Consider the following 14,118-nt stretch of genomic DNA (forward strand, 5'->3'; position numbering starts at 1 on the left):
CGTCCAAGTCACAGAACAATTGTCCTATGTAAAAGTACCCATTGCCGTTCTAGACATATAAGTTTTAAGAATGAGGACTAAAAACGTAGCTTTAGTTTAAGTCCTGTGAAGAGACGACAATAACTTGGAAGGCTGAAAAAAGTGGGAAGTTCAAGATCTATATTTGTTTTCACCCTCAGAAGAAGTTCCGATAAAGACGTCACCACCCTTAGGTATGTAGTATTTTGTTTAAGGATTTGTGGCCTTGTGAGGCACTGTGTATCTTGGGACATTGTGACAGGATGATAGTAATCCAGTTAGAGGGGAAATTCTAATGAAATTTTTGCGGAATTCCTAAGAGCTTAACATTTGAGGACGAATATTTTTAAGGGGGAAGGAATGTTACACCTCGTAGTTTCTGTACGTTGAGATCCGTTCGGTATTAGATATTCAATTGCAGACATCAAAGTTATTGTTGAGAAGATGCAAGATCATAGGTGATCCTTTTACAATTATAAGAGTTCGAGTTCACGTAACAGGTTAAAGAAGGATTGGAAAACAAGTGAACTAAGGAGACACTTTTGTCACGACCCAACCCCGTGGGCCGCGACTGGTGCCCGAGATGGACACCCGTACATACCTACTAACCAGATTTTACTTGCATTTACATATTAAGGGTTTCGTGCATACAAAACCATATACATATCACTTAGGTCGTCGATTACATTATAACGCCTAAATAAATCAGGTTATCGTAGTATATAAGAAAGCCGGACGCAAACCATACATACATCACAGATCCAATACGACCCATGAACCACATACATGTCTACAGGCCTCTACAAACCATAACAGAAACATATGACGGGACAGGGCCCCGCCGTACCCCTGAATAGTCCCATACACATAAATATGTACAACCGAAAGATCTGTAACAAAAGTGTGGGCTCCAGATCAAAGGAGCACTCCAAGTAGCAGAACGGCACCCTAGACTGGCGGATCACCATAATAAGTGTCTGTACCTGCGGGCATGAAACGCAGCCCCCGAAGAAAGGGGGTCAGTACGGAATATGTACTGAGTATGTAAAGCATGAAGTACAGAAAACAGAACCATAACCGGAACAACGGTACGGAAATAAGTACATTACCCAGATTACCAAAGTGCTGTTTTACCCAGTTACAAATCACATATATACAGATATCATATGTCAGAAAAGTGCAGACTCAGAATATCAGAATGATTGTTGTCCACACGCGGATCGTATATGCCGAGGGCTTATGTCAGAAGAAGTACGGATCCGGAGTGTTAGAATATTTGCTTTCCAGATACAGATTATGTATGCTGATATCGTTTGTCAGGAGAAGCACAGAGAATACAGAATGCCAAAATGCTTACCTTCCGAACACAAACCAAACATATCAGAATCATATATCGTATATCCACATATAACAGATCCCGACCCTCCTGGTAAGGGACGCGGTGGACAGAGTCATGTAACAGATCCCGGCCCTCTGGTAAGGGACGCGGTGGACAGAATCATCAGATGCCAAAATCGGTCACCATATATGCATGTAACAGATCCCGGCCCTTTTAGTGAGGGACGCGGTGGATAGAGTAATCAATGCATGTCAGAATCATGTACTATATATGCAGATAATAGATCCCGGCCCTCTATTGCGGAACGCGGTGAACAGAATCATCATGTGCCATCCTGGCCGCCATCCCCATATCATCATATACAGACATACATATAACAGAACCCGACCGCAAGGGAGAGGGACGCGGTGAACAATGCAGAGGAAGATGCACGATAACATAATAGAACCTGGCCCGGGCGCAGTGAATACATACTGAGGCTTGCACGAACAGAGTAGTGAGAAACCATATGCACACATATCCAGACTCGACAGATACGTACACTTACCGACATTTGAAAATCATAAACACATTTTGAACCAATCGGAGTTAGTATGTGAAAGTTACGGACATTCTTTTTATCACATAACTTTTACGGACATTCAAAGCAAATTCGAGATCACTTACGAAAGCTAGGGATATCCAGACTTACAGAACTCTTTAGGAACAAAATTCTTTACGCTTATCTTGTTATTCATTCATATAATAAGCTCCAATATGTCGAGCGTACTCATATCGAATGTGAACAAAATTCGTGGACAACTCGGAAATATCTCAAATAGAGCTTCAAAGGTCATAGATACGTACTAAAACTATATGCAGGCAACTGAATAAATAAATTCCAAGACTCGATGGACAAATATATTCACGACATCCGAAGGCTCAGAAATCAGATTCGGGTCAATCGGAATTAGTATGAGAGAGTTACGAACTTTCGTAGTACGGAACCTTCCGACAATATTTCATAAGTCATACTTGAAAATTCGAGTATCGTTCATATTAGAAGAATTTCAAACATCATTATGGATCACATTTTCATATTAGGAAACTTGCGGATGACATTATGGATCAAATCAAATGGGGACTTTAAGACCATATTTTCATATCGAAGCATTTATCAAAGACCTTAGTCATCTCGGTTATCATTCGAACAACATTCGGAAACATAACGACTAGAATCTTCAAACATCATGAATGCGTATCAAGCTATATAGAATGGCTTATGGAAGTCGAAGATGTTGGCCAACCTAGTGGCTCTAAGAATGGGATTTTCTTTATAAGCATACATATACCTTTTTGTCCATTTCAAAGGGATCATGCCAAAAGAAGGAAAGGTGAGCTTTACATACCTCGATCGCTCGCTAGACAAATCCCGACTCAAGTCTCGGGCTCTCCAATATCTACAATAATGTTATCAATTGCCAAACATTAGCTACAAGTACTTAGAAATTCAATTCTAACTAGTACTTGTCTACAGAAATTTCGGCAGCATCTCCCCTGTAAATTCAACATCCCCGAGAATTTAACTCGGCCAAATTCATCAACAACCATACCAACAATACCAACAACCATACCAATAACATCAATAACCATTTCAGAACACATTCTAACATTAGTAACCTTCCTTTCAGCATAATTCATCACTATTTAATTTAACTTTGTACATTCAAGCAAAGATCGACACTTACATGTTCACTACTAATTCAAGATCATCCAAATACAATTCAAAAGCATTTCATACAATTCTACAAAATATACAACAATCCCACCAAAACCCATACTTCACCCGAAACCTCCAATCTTCGACACAAATATTCACAACACATTTTTATCTTCCAATTTCATCAACAACAACAACAATTGCTTAACAACTCCATTCCCATAATTACATAAAACTATAATAAAATCACATAATTTCCTACAACAACTTAACAATCAATTTTCATGCCAACTTGAACTATTATTCTTCCATTTACATCACAAGGCCACAACAACATAATTAACGTACTAAATAAATTTAATTCATCTTCCTTCACCAAAAGACACCACACGGCCACACCACACACACACACACACACACACACACACACACACACACACACACACGGCTCACACACCACACACATCATCTCCATATTTTCCATTCAATTCTACTCACTATAACATGTATAAATCTTCCATAAAAAAAAGCGATAGAATTTTTACCTTTTTCTTCAAATTCTTCACTTGCCACCAAAGTGATTTTCTTGCTAAAATAATTATACCACGTTGAAGAGGGTCTCGAACTTAGTAGGAATACTAGAAAATTATGATTTTTGGGATCAAAGTTGGAAGGCTTTAAATTATTTTATTTTTTTCTAAATGGCCGAATGGCCTTTCTTTGTGGTGCTCTCCATTGTTTTCTTGAAAGTTCTAAAAATGAAGACAAATGGTGGCCCTTTTATCTATTTATTAATCTTGGATTAAATTTACATGGGCTTGGGCCCTTTTTCTCCTCTCCATGGCCGGCCACCACTATTGGTTTGGGCCTCTCCTTTTTTTTTTCTAGCCCATCTACTTAGTTAATATTTTGTAAGTCAAGAAACTAATTTTCAAAATTCCAATTTCGCCCTTAGCCTTCCTCCATATTTCCGCGTCATTATTTTCATGAACAACACATATATATTAAATAAAATCAAAATGTGGCCTTATTTCTTACAAGTCAAAATTATTTCGAATTCTCCAAATGTGCAAAAATACGGGATATAACATCCTCCCCCCCCCCCCCCCTTTAGAACATTCGTCCTCGAATGTTCAACTGACCTTATGGGGTCTTGTAATACTTTGGGGAGGTCTCTGTCTTTCCTTCAAAAATTTCCAAACGTTACAACTGTTATCCCCTTTTTCGTACTCGCTTTCTTTCTATTCCCGAACATCGTTGTATTAAGACTTTCCAGCTTTAACTAGTGGTGGAATCAGTATTAGTCTACTTGTAACATCTGTACCATATTTTTCGCTTTGCCTTTTAGATTCCGTTCAGTCAATGTCTTTCATATATCGCAACACTGACTGCTTGGGCCCACTTGTCGATCGATACAGTCATAAATGGGATGTCATATGCATACACATACATTTACTACCATTTCGCTTACAAAACATTCTCCAAACGCTTATTCAAACTTACTCTTATTCCAAAGCTGCATCGCTCTGTCTCTCTTTTCACCGGCCTATTCTGCCTTAATCTACCTGACCTCTTTAAGGTTTCTAATCGCCCCGCATATTCTAATTTCCTTTAGGTTACCCCAAATTTCCTATTTGTCCCTTATATCTATATTTGTGGAAATTTTATTATACTTCCCAGGGGGGTCACCCATCCCAAAATTGCTCTAGCCCTAGCACGCTTAACCTCAAAACTTTAATGCATTTCGATGCGTTAATGCTGGTATAATTGCACCCACTTCCCCGCACAACCCTTCTCACGTAGTCTAGGGCAAGTCGGGGTCTTAATAATTTTCAGAAAGTTCTCGTAGCGGGTCCCACTCCGATCTAAAGAGGGTCTTTTATTTTTCTGATTATGTAATTACCGAGTTAGCCTTTTAAATTCTCAACACTCACTTTTTTAGCTGTATAAATAGCTACCTCAAACGATTCTATCGATTTGGGTTTCATTCCAATTCCACTAGCAACCAGGGAAAAATATATATATCAACGCATACACATTTCGGAAAAAAGATGAGTATTATACCTGTAACTACGTCTGGTGACGCCTCCTGGTCCTGTCGGCTGGCCAAAGCATATAAGCGGTTTGAAGGATCGCTAGAACCGGGAGCTCCACCATGACCTCTACCACGGCCCGCTGGTGTCGGCATACCCCGCCCCGTAGGGCGCATAGCTACAGAAGGGGAAGATGAACCAGCAACTGACCCGGTGGGCTGGGCTGAACCACCGAGACCATTCTTAAACTGACACTCCCTCAAGACATGGTCCTGACGACCACAAAAGAAACAGGCGCCCATAGCACGATAACACCTCCCTGGGTGAGGCTTTCCACAATAAGAACACCCAGGCATGGGTGGCTTTGACTGACTGAAACCTCTACTTACTTGCGAACCCGAGGCCCTGGAGCTTTGTCCTGCTCCTGAGTATCCTGTGCTATCAAATCTCTCACCAGTAGACTGTGGGGATGTGCTTGACGCTGGCTGAGAAGACTGTCTAATATGCTGTTGAGGTCGTCCGCCTCGAAACTCCCCAGAATGACCCGCTGATCTAGCCCTCTTGGGCTGGCCCCGGTCATAATCTCCGTCAGGCTGACGTCTTCTACGTCTATCCTCCATCCCCTGAGCATAGGCCTGCACCCGTGCGATATCCATCCCAGACTGGGATGCCACCGCCATACAACTATCAATCAGGTAATCATCCAACCCTATCACATATCGGTGCATCCTGTCAGTCATATCGGCTACAATGGTGGGTGCATATCTGGCCGGAGAATCAAACTCTAAGTTGTACTCTCGGACACTCCTGCCCCTCTGTCTCAGCTGTAAAAATCTGTCAACTCTCGCCCGCCGCAACTCTGGGGGTAAAAAGTGGCTGAGAAAGGCGGCTACAAACTCGTCCCACACGGCTGGGGGAGCATCCTCACCCCTAGACAGCTCCTAGGACTCATACCAATTTACCGCTACATCATGCAGTCGATACAAAGCTAACTCAACAGACTCGGTCTCGGAAGCTCTGACCAATCTCAGCGCACGCTGCATCTGGCGAATAAAGTCCTGGGGATCCTCCTCGGGCTTAGACCCGTAGAATTCTTGGGGACCACAAGTCAAGAAATCACGAACCCTCAAACTGTCACGCCTATCCACATCATCACCCCTAGCCCGCGTCTGCGAGCCTGTCCTGCTACTAATCTCGTCAATAGCTGCACCGCATCTCGCATCGCCCTGTCCTCCGCCCCTGGCTGAGGAGCTGGAGGCTCGGGCGCTGGGGCCTCTGGAGCTAATGGGGGAGCCGCCTCCTGATCCATAGTGGCAGCGGCTGCTGCTCTAGGCTCCTCTGATAATGGTGGCATAGCAGAGCCCTCTGACTGGGGCATAACCTCGGGTATAGTCTGGGCACGGGCCCTGGTAACTCTCTGGGCCTGGCTAGTCTCTCCAACTGCCACTGACTTGCCCTTCTGGGCGGCCGCCGCTTTTCTCGGAGGCATCGCCGAAAACATAGCAATCTGTTAGAAAGGAGCCACCCTAATAGCACAGCTCTATCGCACGATCTAAGATCCAAAGAAAGGCAACACCCTAAATGTCCGGTAGCCTCCTGTTTATAGATGTGGTGCACAACACACCGATAAACAAGACTCTACTAGACAAGGCCTGTAGACATTCCGAGGACAAACCGCGCTGATACCACTTTTGTCACGACCCAACCCCGTGGGCCGCGACTGGTGCCCGAGATGGACACCCGTACATACCTACTAACCAGATTTTACTTGCATTTACATATTAAGGGTTTCGTGCATACAAAACCATATACATATCACTTAGGTCGTCGATTACATTATAACGCCTAAATAAATTAGGTTATAGTAGTATATAAGAAAGTCGGACGCAAACCATACATACATCACAGATCCAATACGACCCATGACCCACATACATGTCTACAGGCCTCTACAAACCATAACAGAAACATATGACGGGACAGGGCCCCGCCGTACCCCTGAATAGTCACATACACATAAATATGTACAACCGAAAGATCAGTAACAAAAGTGTTGGCTCCGGATCAAAGGAACACTCCAAGTAGCAGAACGGCACCCTAGACTGGCGGATCACCAAAATAAGTGTCTGTACCTGCGGGCATGAAACGCAGCCCCCGAAGAAAGGGGGTCAGTACGGAATATGTACTGAGTATGTAAAGCATGAAGTACAGAAAACAGAACCATAACCGGAACAACGGTACGAAAATAAGTACATTACCCAGATTACCAAAGCGTTGTTTTACCCAGTCACAAATCACATATATACAGATATCATATGTCAGAAAAGTGCAGACTCAGAATATCAGAATGATTGCTTTCCACACGCGGATCGTATATGCCGAGGGCTTATGTCAGAAGAAGTACGGATCCGGAGTGTTAGAATATTTGCTTTCCAGATACAGATTATGTATGCTGATATCGTTTGTCAGGAGAAGCACAGAGAATACAGAATGCCAAAATGCTTACCTTCCGAACACAAACCAAACATATCAGAATCATATATCGTATATCCACATATAACAGATCCCGGCCCTCCTGGTAAGGGACGCGGTGGACAGAGTCATTTAACAGATCCCGGCCCTCTGGTAAGAGACGCGGTGGACAGAATCATCATATGCCAAAATCGGACACCATATATGCATGTAACAGATCCCGACCCTTTTAGTGAGGGACGCGGTGGATAGAGTAATCAATGCATGTCAGAATCATGTACCGTATATGCAGATAACAGATCCCGGCGCTCTATTGCGGAACGTGGTGAACAAAATCATCATGTGCCATCCTGGCCGCCATCCCCATATCATCATATACAGACATACATATAACAGAACCCGGCCGCAAGGGAAAGGGACGCGGTGAACAATGCAGAGGAAGATGCACGATAACATAACAGAACCTGGCCCGGGCGCAGTGAATACATACTGAGGCTTGCACGAACAAAGTAGTGAGAAACCATATGCACACATATCCAGACTCGCCAGATACGTACACTTACCGACATATCCATAATGTCATATTAGGAAACTTGCGGATGACATTATGGATCAAATCAAATGGGGACTTTAAGACCATATTTTCATATCAAAGCATTTATCAAAGTGCTTAGTTATCTCGGTTATCATTCGAACAACATTCGGAAACATAACGACTAGAATCTTCAAACATAATGAATGCGTATCAAGCTATATAGAATGTCTTATGGAAGTCGAAGATGTTGGCCAACCTAGTGGCTCTAAGAATGAGATTTTCTTTATAAGCATACATATACCTTTTTGTCCATTTCAAAGGGAGCATACCAAAAGAAGGAAAGGTAAGCTTTACATACCTCGATCGCTCGCTAGACAAATCCCGACTCAAGTCTCAGGCTCTCCAATATCTATAATAACGTTATCAATTGCCAAACATTAGCTACAAGTACTTAGAAATTCAATTCTAACTAGTACTTGTCTACAGAAATTTCGGCAGCATCTCCCCTGTAAATTCAACATCCCCGAGAATTTAACTCGGCCAAATTCATCAACAACCATACCAAAAATACCAACAAACATACCAATAACATCAATAACCATTTCAAAACACATTGTAACATTAGTAACCTTCCTTTCAACATAATTCATCACTATTTAATTTAACTTCGTACATTCAAGCCAAATACAATTCAAAAGCATTTCATACAATTCTACAAAATATATAACAATCCCACCAAAAACCATACTTCACCCGAAACCTCCAATCTTAGACACAAAACACATTTTTATCTTCCAATTTCATCAACAACAACAACAATTGCACCTTAACAACTCCATTCCCATAATTACATAAAACTATAATAAAATCACATAATTTCCTACAACAACTTAACTAATTTTCATGCCAACTTGAACTATTATTCTTCCATTTACATCACAAGGCCACAACAACATAATTAACGTACTAAATAAATTTAATTCATCTTCCTTCATCAAAAGACACCACACGGCCACACCACACACACAAACACACACGGCTCACACACCACACACATCATCTCCATATTTTCCATTCAATTCTACTCATTATAACATGTATAAATCTTCCATAAAAAAAAGCGATAGAATTTTTACCTTTTTCTTCAAATTCTTCACTTGCCACCAAAGTGATTTTCTTGCTAAAATAATTCTACCACGTTGAAGTGGGTCTCGAACTTAGTAGGAATACTAGAAAATTATGATTTTTGGGATCAAAGTTGGAAGGCTTGAAATTTTTTATTTTTACTTTTCTAAATGGCCGAATGGCCTTTCTTTGTGGTGCTCTCCATTGTTTTCTTGAAAGTTCTAAAAACGAAGACAAATGGTGGCCGTTTTATCTATTTATTAATCTTGGATTAAATTTACATGGGCTTGGGCCCTTTTTCTCCTCTCCATGGCCGGCCACCCCTATTGGTTTGGGCCTCTCCTTTTTGTTTTCTAGCCCATTTACTTAGTTAATATTTTGTAAGTCATGAAACTAATTTCAAAAATTCCAATTTCGCCCTTAGCCTTCCTCCATATTTCCGCGTCATTATTTTTATGAACAACACATATATATTAAATAAAATCAAAATGTGGCCTTCTTTCTTACAAGTCAAAATTATTTCGAATTTTCCAAATGTGCAAAAATACGGGATATAACATTAAACTTCCGAGGCTTTGAAGGAAAGTTGGGCAAGGTTTGGTACGGAAATTTTGGTCTAAATGGGAGAAAGAATATCTTTTAGTATATTAAGATTTTGAAGTGGAACAGTGGAACAAAAGGCTAAAGTGAAGTTTGGGAAATCTAGTTTCCAACAGAACAAGCCGCTCCTCAATAGGACATCGGGGTAAGGAGATATGGATGTTACAAGTTGGGCTGACATACCAGAAAATGGTCTGCGCGAACGCGCCAGGGAGTGGCGCGAACGCGCAGGAGGCCAAGGGCCAACATAACGTGAACACGCCACCACGAGGCGCGAACGCGCTAAACAATTTTGAGGCCCAGATTTGGGATGAAGATTATATTATAAGGAGTGTAACAATAATATACATATGACATTTAGAGATCATATGGTGTAAATCAGGTAGTATGTTGCTTGAGGAAAGCCCTCGTTACTGTAAGCTAAGTGGGGCCCACATGTCGGGGTTTTATAAAGGACATATGAAGAGATATATGAGTAGTACATGGGAAGTTGAGCAAGTCTTCAGAAGGACCCTTAAGCCAAATATGGGTATAGGCCCTCCAAAAGGATGATTTAAGGAAACATTTTCGGACGATCTGACTTGGATGGGCAGAAACGACATTATACGTTTGGAAATTGGAAAAACGCCAAGAGTTAAAGTTGTAGATAATTGAAAGATTTTTCCAACCATAGGTCGTGGGCCCTCACACAATATCGGGATCAAGAGTTATGACCTTTTTACTGAGCGAAGGCGCAGGATAAAAAATTAAGCCAGCGCAGACGCGCCCAAAGGCGCGATCGCACTGAAGGAATTTTAAGTCGGTCCAGGCAGAACCTGGACCGCTATTTAAAGTGCCTTACCCCTCATTTTTCTTCATCAAATTCCCCAATACATCTCAAAAAATCTTGAGACTTCTCCCCAACCCCCCAAGCTAACTTTTTAACCCAAACCAGGTATAATTTCCAAATTTCGGTCCGGATAGCGTATAGTTATTGTTGCAGAATCATATAGCGGCGTGTTGTGGCCTAAACTTAGCGTGGAAAAGTGAAGATACAGCAATATTAAAAGGAGAAAGGTATGGATCTCTTCCTATTTATGTTAATACTGGCTTATTCACGAAATAGAGCGGTAAAATGATTGTATAGTGAGTTGAGTAGTTAAGGAAGTTGGAAAACAATATGTGGGCTATTTTATATAATACTTTGGTATGGGAAATGATGTTATTAATGTTGGTATTGTTATTGTTGTGTTGGTTGTTGAATTGAGAATTCGGGCTAAGCATATAAAGAGGGGAGATGCTGCCCGATTTTCGGCAGAATATAGAATAGCTTGATTTGAAACTTGGAATAAGTGTGCGATAAAGAGGCTAATGTTAATATAAATCCTCTTAAATGTAGGCTTGCGAGCTCAGACAAATAAGCATAGCTAATAGGAGGTTGAACAGGTATGTAAGGCTCGTCCCTTTCTTTCAAAGGCATGATTCCTACGTTGATTCCATAAATGTTTCCATAACCTCTTTGTTTTTAAAAGCTCGAAGTTCATGACTCTTAAAGCCTCTTACGATTTTAAATGGGTTCTATGATGATTATGACGATGATGATGATTCTCTTCTTTTGAAACTCTAAAGCTATGATTTGAAGGCATTATGAGACTATTGAGCCATTCCATGAATCCCTTAACCATACTTATTATTGATGGTGTCACCTCATGTTACTCGTTCCTTCGAGGTGAGATATAGCGATGATAACGATTCTATTTCCAGTACTACCTAAGTTCATGATTCTCGAAACTCCCGTGACATGGTCGATTTCATCTTACGATGGTTGATCCTTCAAAGAATGATATAGTGACAATGGTAATGCTAATGATGATGTTGATTTCATTTATGTATTTTTATGTGTATAGATGTATGTATGCATTGCATCCCACTGATCAGCTGGGGATAACACTGAGTCCAGAAAGTGTTATACCCCGCGTTTTCAAAGCATAAGCGTGACACGTGCTTCCTCAAAATTGACAATCATGTTGTCGCTACATAATGCAAACTCACGTTGATGGTATTATATTTCGTATTTTTGTACGTCGGATTATTTGTAAGTTGAGGTGGGGCCCACACGTCGAGATTTTTTTTGGGACATGTGACAAGTTATATGAATCACATATGTGAAGTTAAACACAACTCAAGAAGGACCCTTGAGCAAAATCAACGTGGAAACCCTCCAAACAAATAATTTTAAGTTACGTTTTTGGGTGATCTGACTTCGGGAGACCATTACCCCATCGGTATTTGGGAATTTTGGGAAAACTCCCAGAATTAAAGTTGTATATAATTGAATTATCTTTCCAACCATAGGTTGTGGGTCCATAGGTGACATCGGGATAATGAGATACGGACGTTTTAAGGCAGAAAGGTCAGTGGGCTAGGCCCAATCCGGGCCCAACCGGGTTAGGCCCATGACCCATGCCTATTTAAGTAAAATTTCAGCCCTTTCTCCTCATTTTTCAGACCAAGAACACCAGAAAATTCTGGAAAGAGAGAGAGAGAAGAGCCTTGGAGAGAAGAAAAACCAATTTTGACCAAAATCTGAGCCCCGAATCCCGAAGCTCATGAAGAGAAAAGTGTTGTACGCTGCGTTGTCTTCAATTTGAGCTATAAATCAACCAAGGAGAAGGGTGATAACGTGGTGGTTGCATGCTTAAGGTATGAATAAGGTTCCTTTTCATTGTTAACGAGTTTATTTAGAGTTTTAACGGATTAGAACGGAGAGAATAGCCTGATAAATTCGTTTGTTGGTGCTGTGAATTATGAAACGAGATTTGAAGAAAACTTTGGATGAAAATAAATGTATTTAACTTGTAAAATGTGGAGGTTGGGTTACCGATGTTGTTAGTGTTAATTTCAGCTTCTTTATGGAAATAAATTATTAAATAGTTATATCGCAAATTTGGTTGGTTAAGAAATTTAGAAAACAGTGCGCGGGCTGTTTTATGGCATACGTCGGTATTGGAAATGATGTTAATACTATTGGTATTGTTTTTGATGTTGTTGGTTTTTGAATTGGAATCTCGGGCTAGGCATACAAATAGGGGAAATGATGCCCGAATTTCGGCAGAATTTAAAAGGGTTTTAATTAAAGTTTCGAGACGAACGTACGACGATGATCCTAATGATATTATGAATGATTCCATATGTAGAGTACGAGGCTACGAATAATTCTTACGCGAGTTACAAGACGGGAAGTAAGTTGAAAGTCGAGAATTATCTTCCAGGTATGTAAGGCTTACCCTTTCTTTCTTTTGGCATGTCCTAGAGCGAAGTAAGGTATGATACGTACCTTGGGGTAACTCTATTCTTTAATTCCGAGTTTGTTTATGATTCTTATTCACTTTTTGATATGAGTATACTCAATAGAGTCGAGCTTATTATATGATCTATTAACGAATAAGCATAAAGAGTTTCTGTTCCTAAAAAGGTTCTGTAAGTATTAATGTCCCTAACTTTCGTAGACGGTCTCGGATTGCTTTGGAACGTTCGTAGAAGTTTTTGTACTAAAATGTCCATAACTTTCTTATACTAACTCGGATTGACCCGAAACGTGTTTGTGATCCTTCAAGTGTCGGCTAGCGTTACCTCCTATCGAGTCTTAAAAATTGATTTATGTGCATACAATTTCTCACTACTCTGCTCGTGCATGCCTCAATGTATCTTTCACTGAGTCCCGGACTAGGATATGTTATCGTGCGCCTTCCACTGCATTGTTCACCACGTCCCTCACTAGAGGGCCGGGATCTGTTATATGTATATATGTATATGATGATATGATGAGATGGGGGTGGCGGCCAGGATGGCATATGATGATTCTGTTCACCGCGTCCCTCACTAGAGGGCCAGGATTTGTTATATGCATATATGATATATGATGTTGACATGCATGATTTGTGTTTTAAAAGTAAGCATTTTGGTATTCTGAATAGTGCACTTACTTTATGTACTTTTATTCCGTTTGTGGTTCTATTTGCTGTGTTTCATGCTTTACATACTCAGTACATATTCCGTACTGACCCCCTTTCTTCGGGGGCTGCGTTTCATGCCATGCAGGTACACCCAGATGAGTAGAAGACATTGCTAGAAGATGTTCCAGTGGGATTGGCGAGCTCCATTTCCTTCCGGAGTGTTGCCGAGTCTGAGTACATATGTTATGATTCCTGATTGATGTTAGAGACTTTGCAGACAGAGTCATGTGTATAGGATGTCAGTCTTGTAAGCGGCTTTGCAAGCCGACATACGATTACGCATTATGTTACAGATTCCATAT

The 14,118-nt window shown here is 41.0% G+C and overlaps 1 long non-coding RNA gene across 1 annotated transcript; it reads right to left on the minus strand.

Moving 5' to 3' along the window:
• Window positions 1-867: 867 nt before the first annotated feature.
• On the minus strand, window positions 868-3,745 carry LOC132638458 (uncharacterized). The gene is made up of 3 exons (XR_009581744.1): window positions 3,602-3,745; window positions 2,746-2,796; window positions 868-1,001 (listed from the first exon to the last, which is right to left on the minus strand). It is a non-coding gene; the product is annotated as an uncharacterized LOC132638458 (long non-coding RNA).
• Between the last annotated feature and the right edge of the window lie 10,373 nt (window positions 3,746-14,118).

The sequence above is a fragment of the Lycium barbarum genome, chromosome 4 (assembly GCF_019175385.1).
Source record: "Lycium barbarum isolate Lr01 chromosome 4, ASM1917538v2, whole genome shotgun sequence".
Classification (NCBI taxonomy): Eukaryota; Viridiplantae; Streptophyta; class Magnoliopsida; order Solanales; family Solanaceae; genus Lycium; species Lycium barbarum.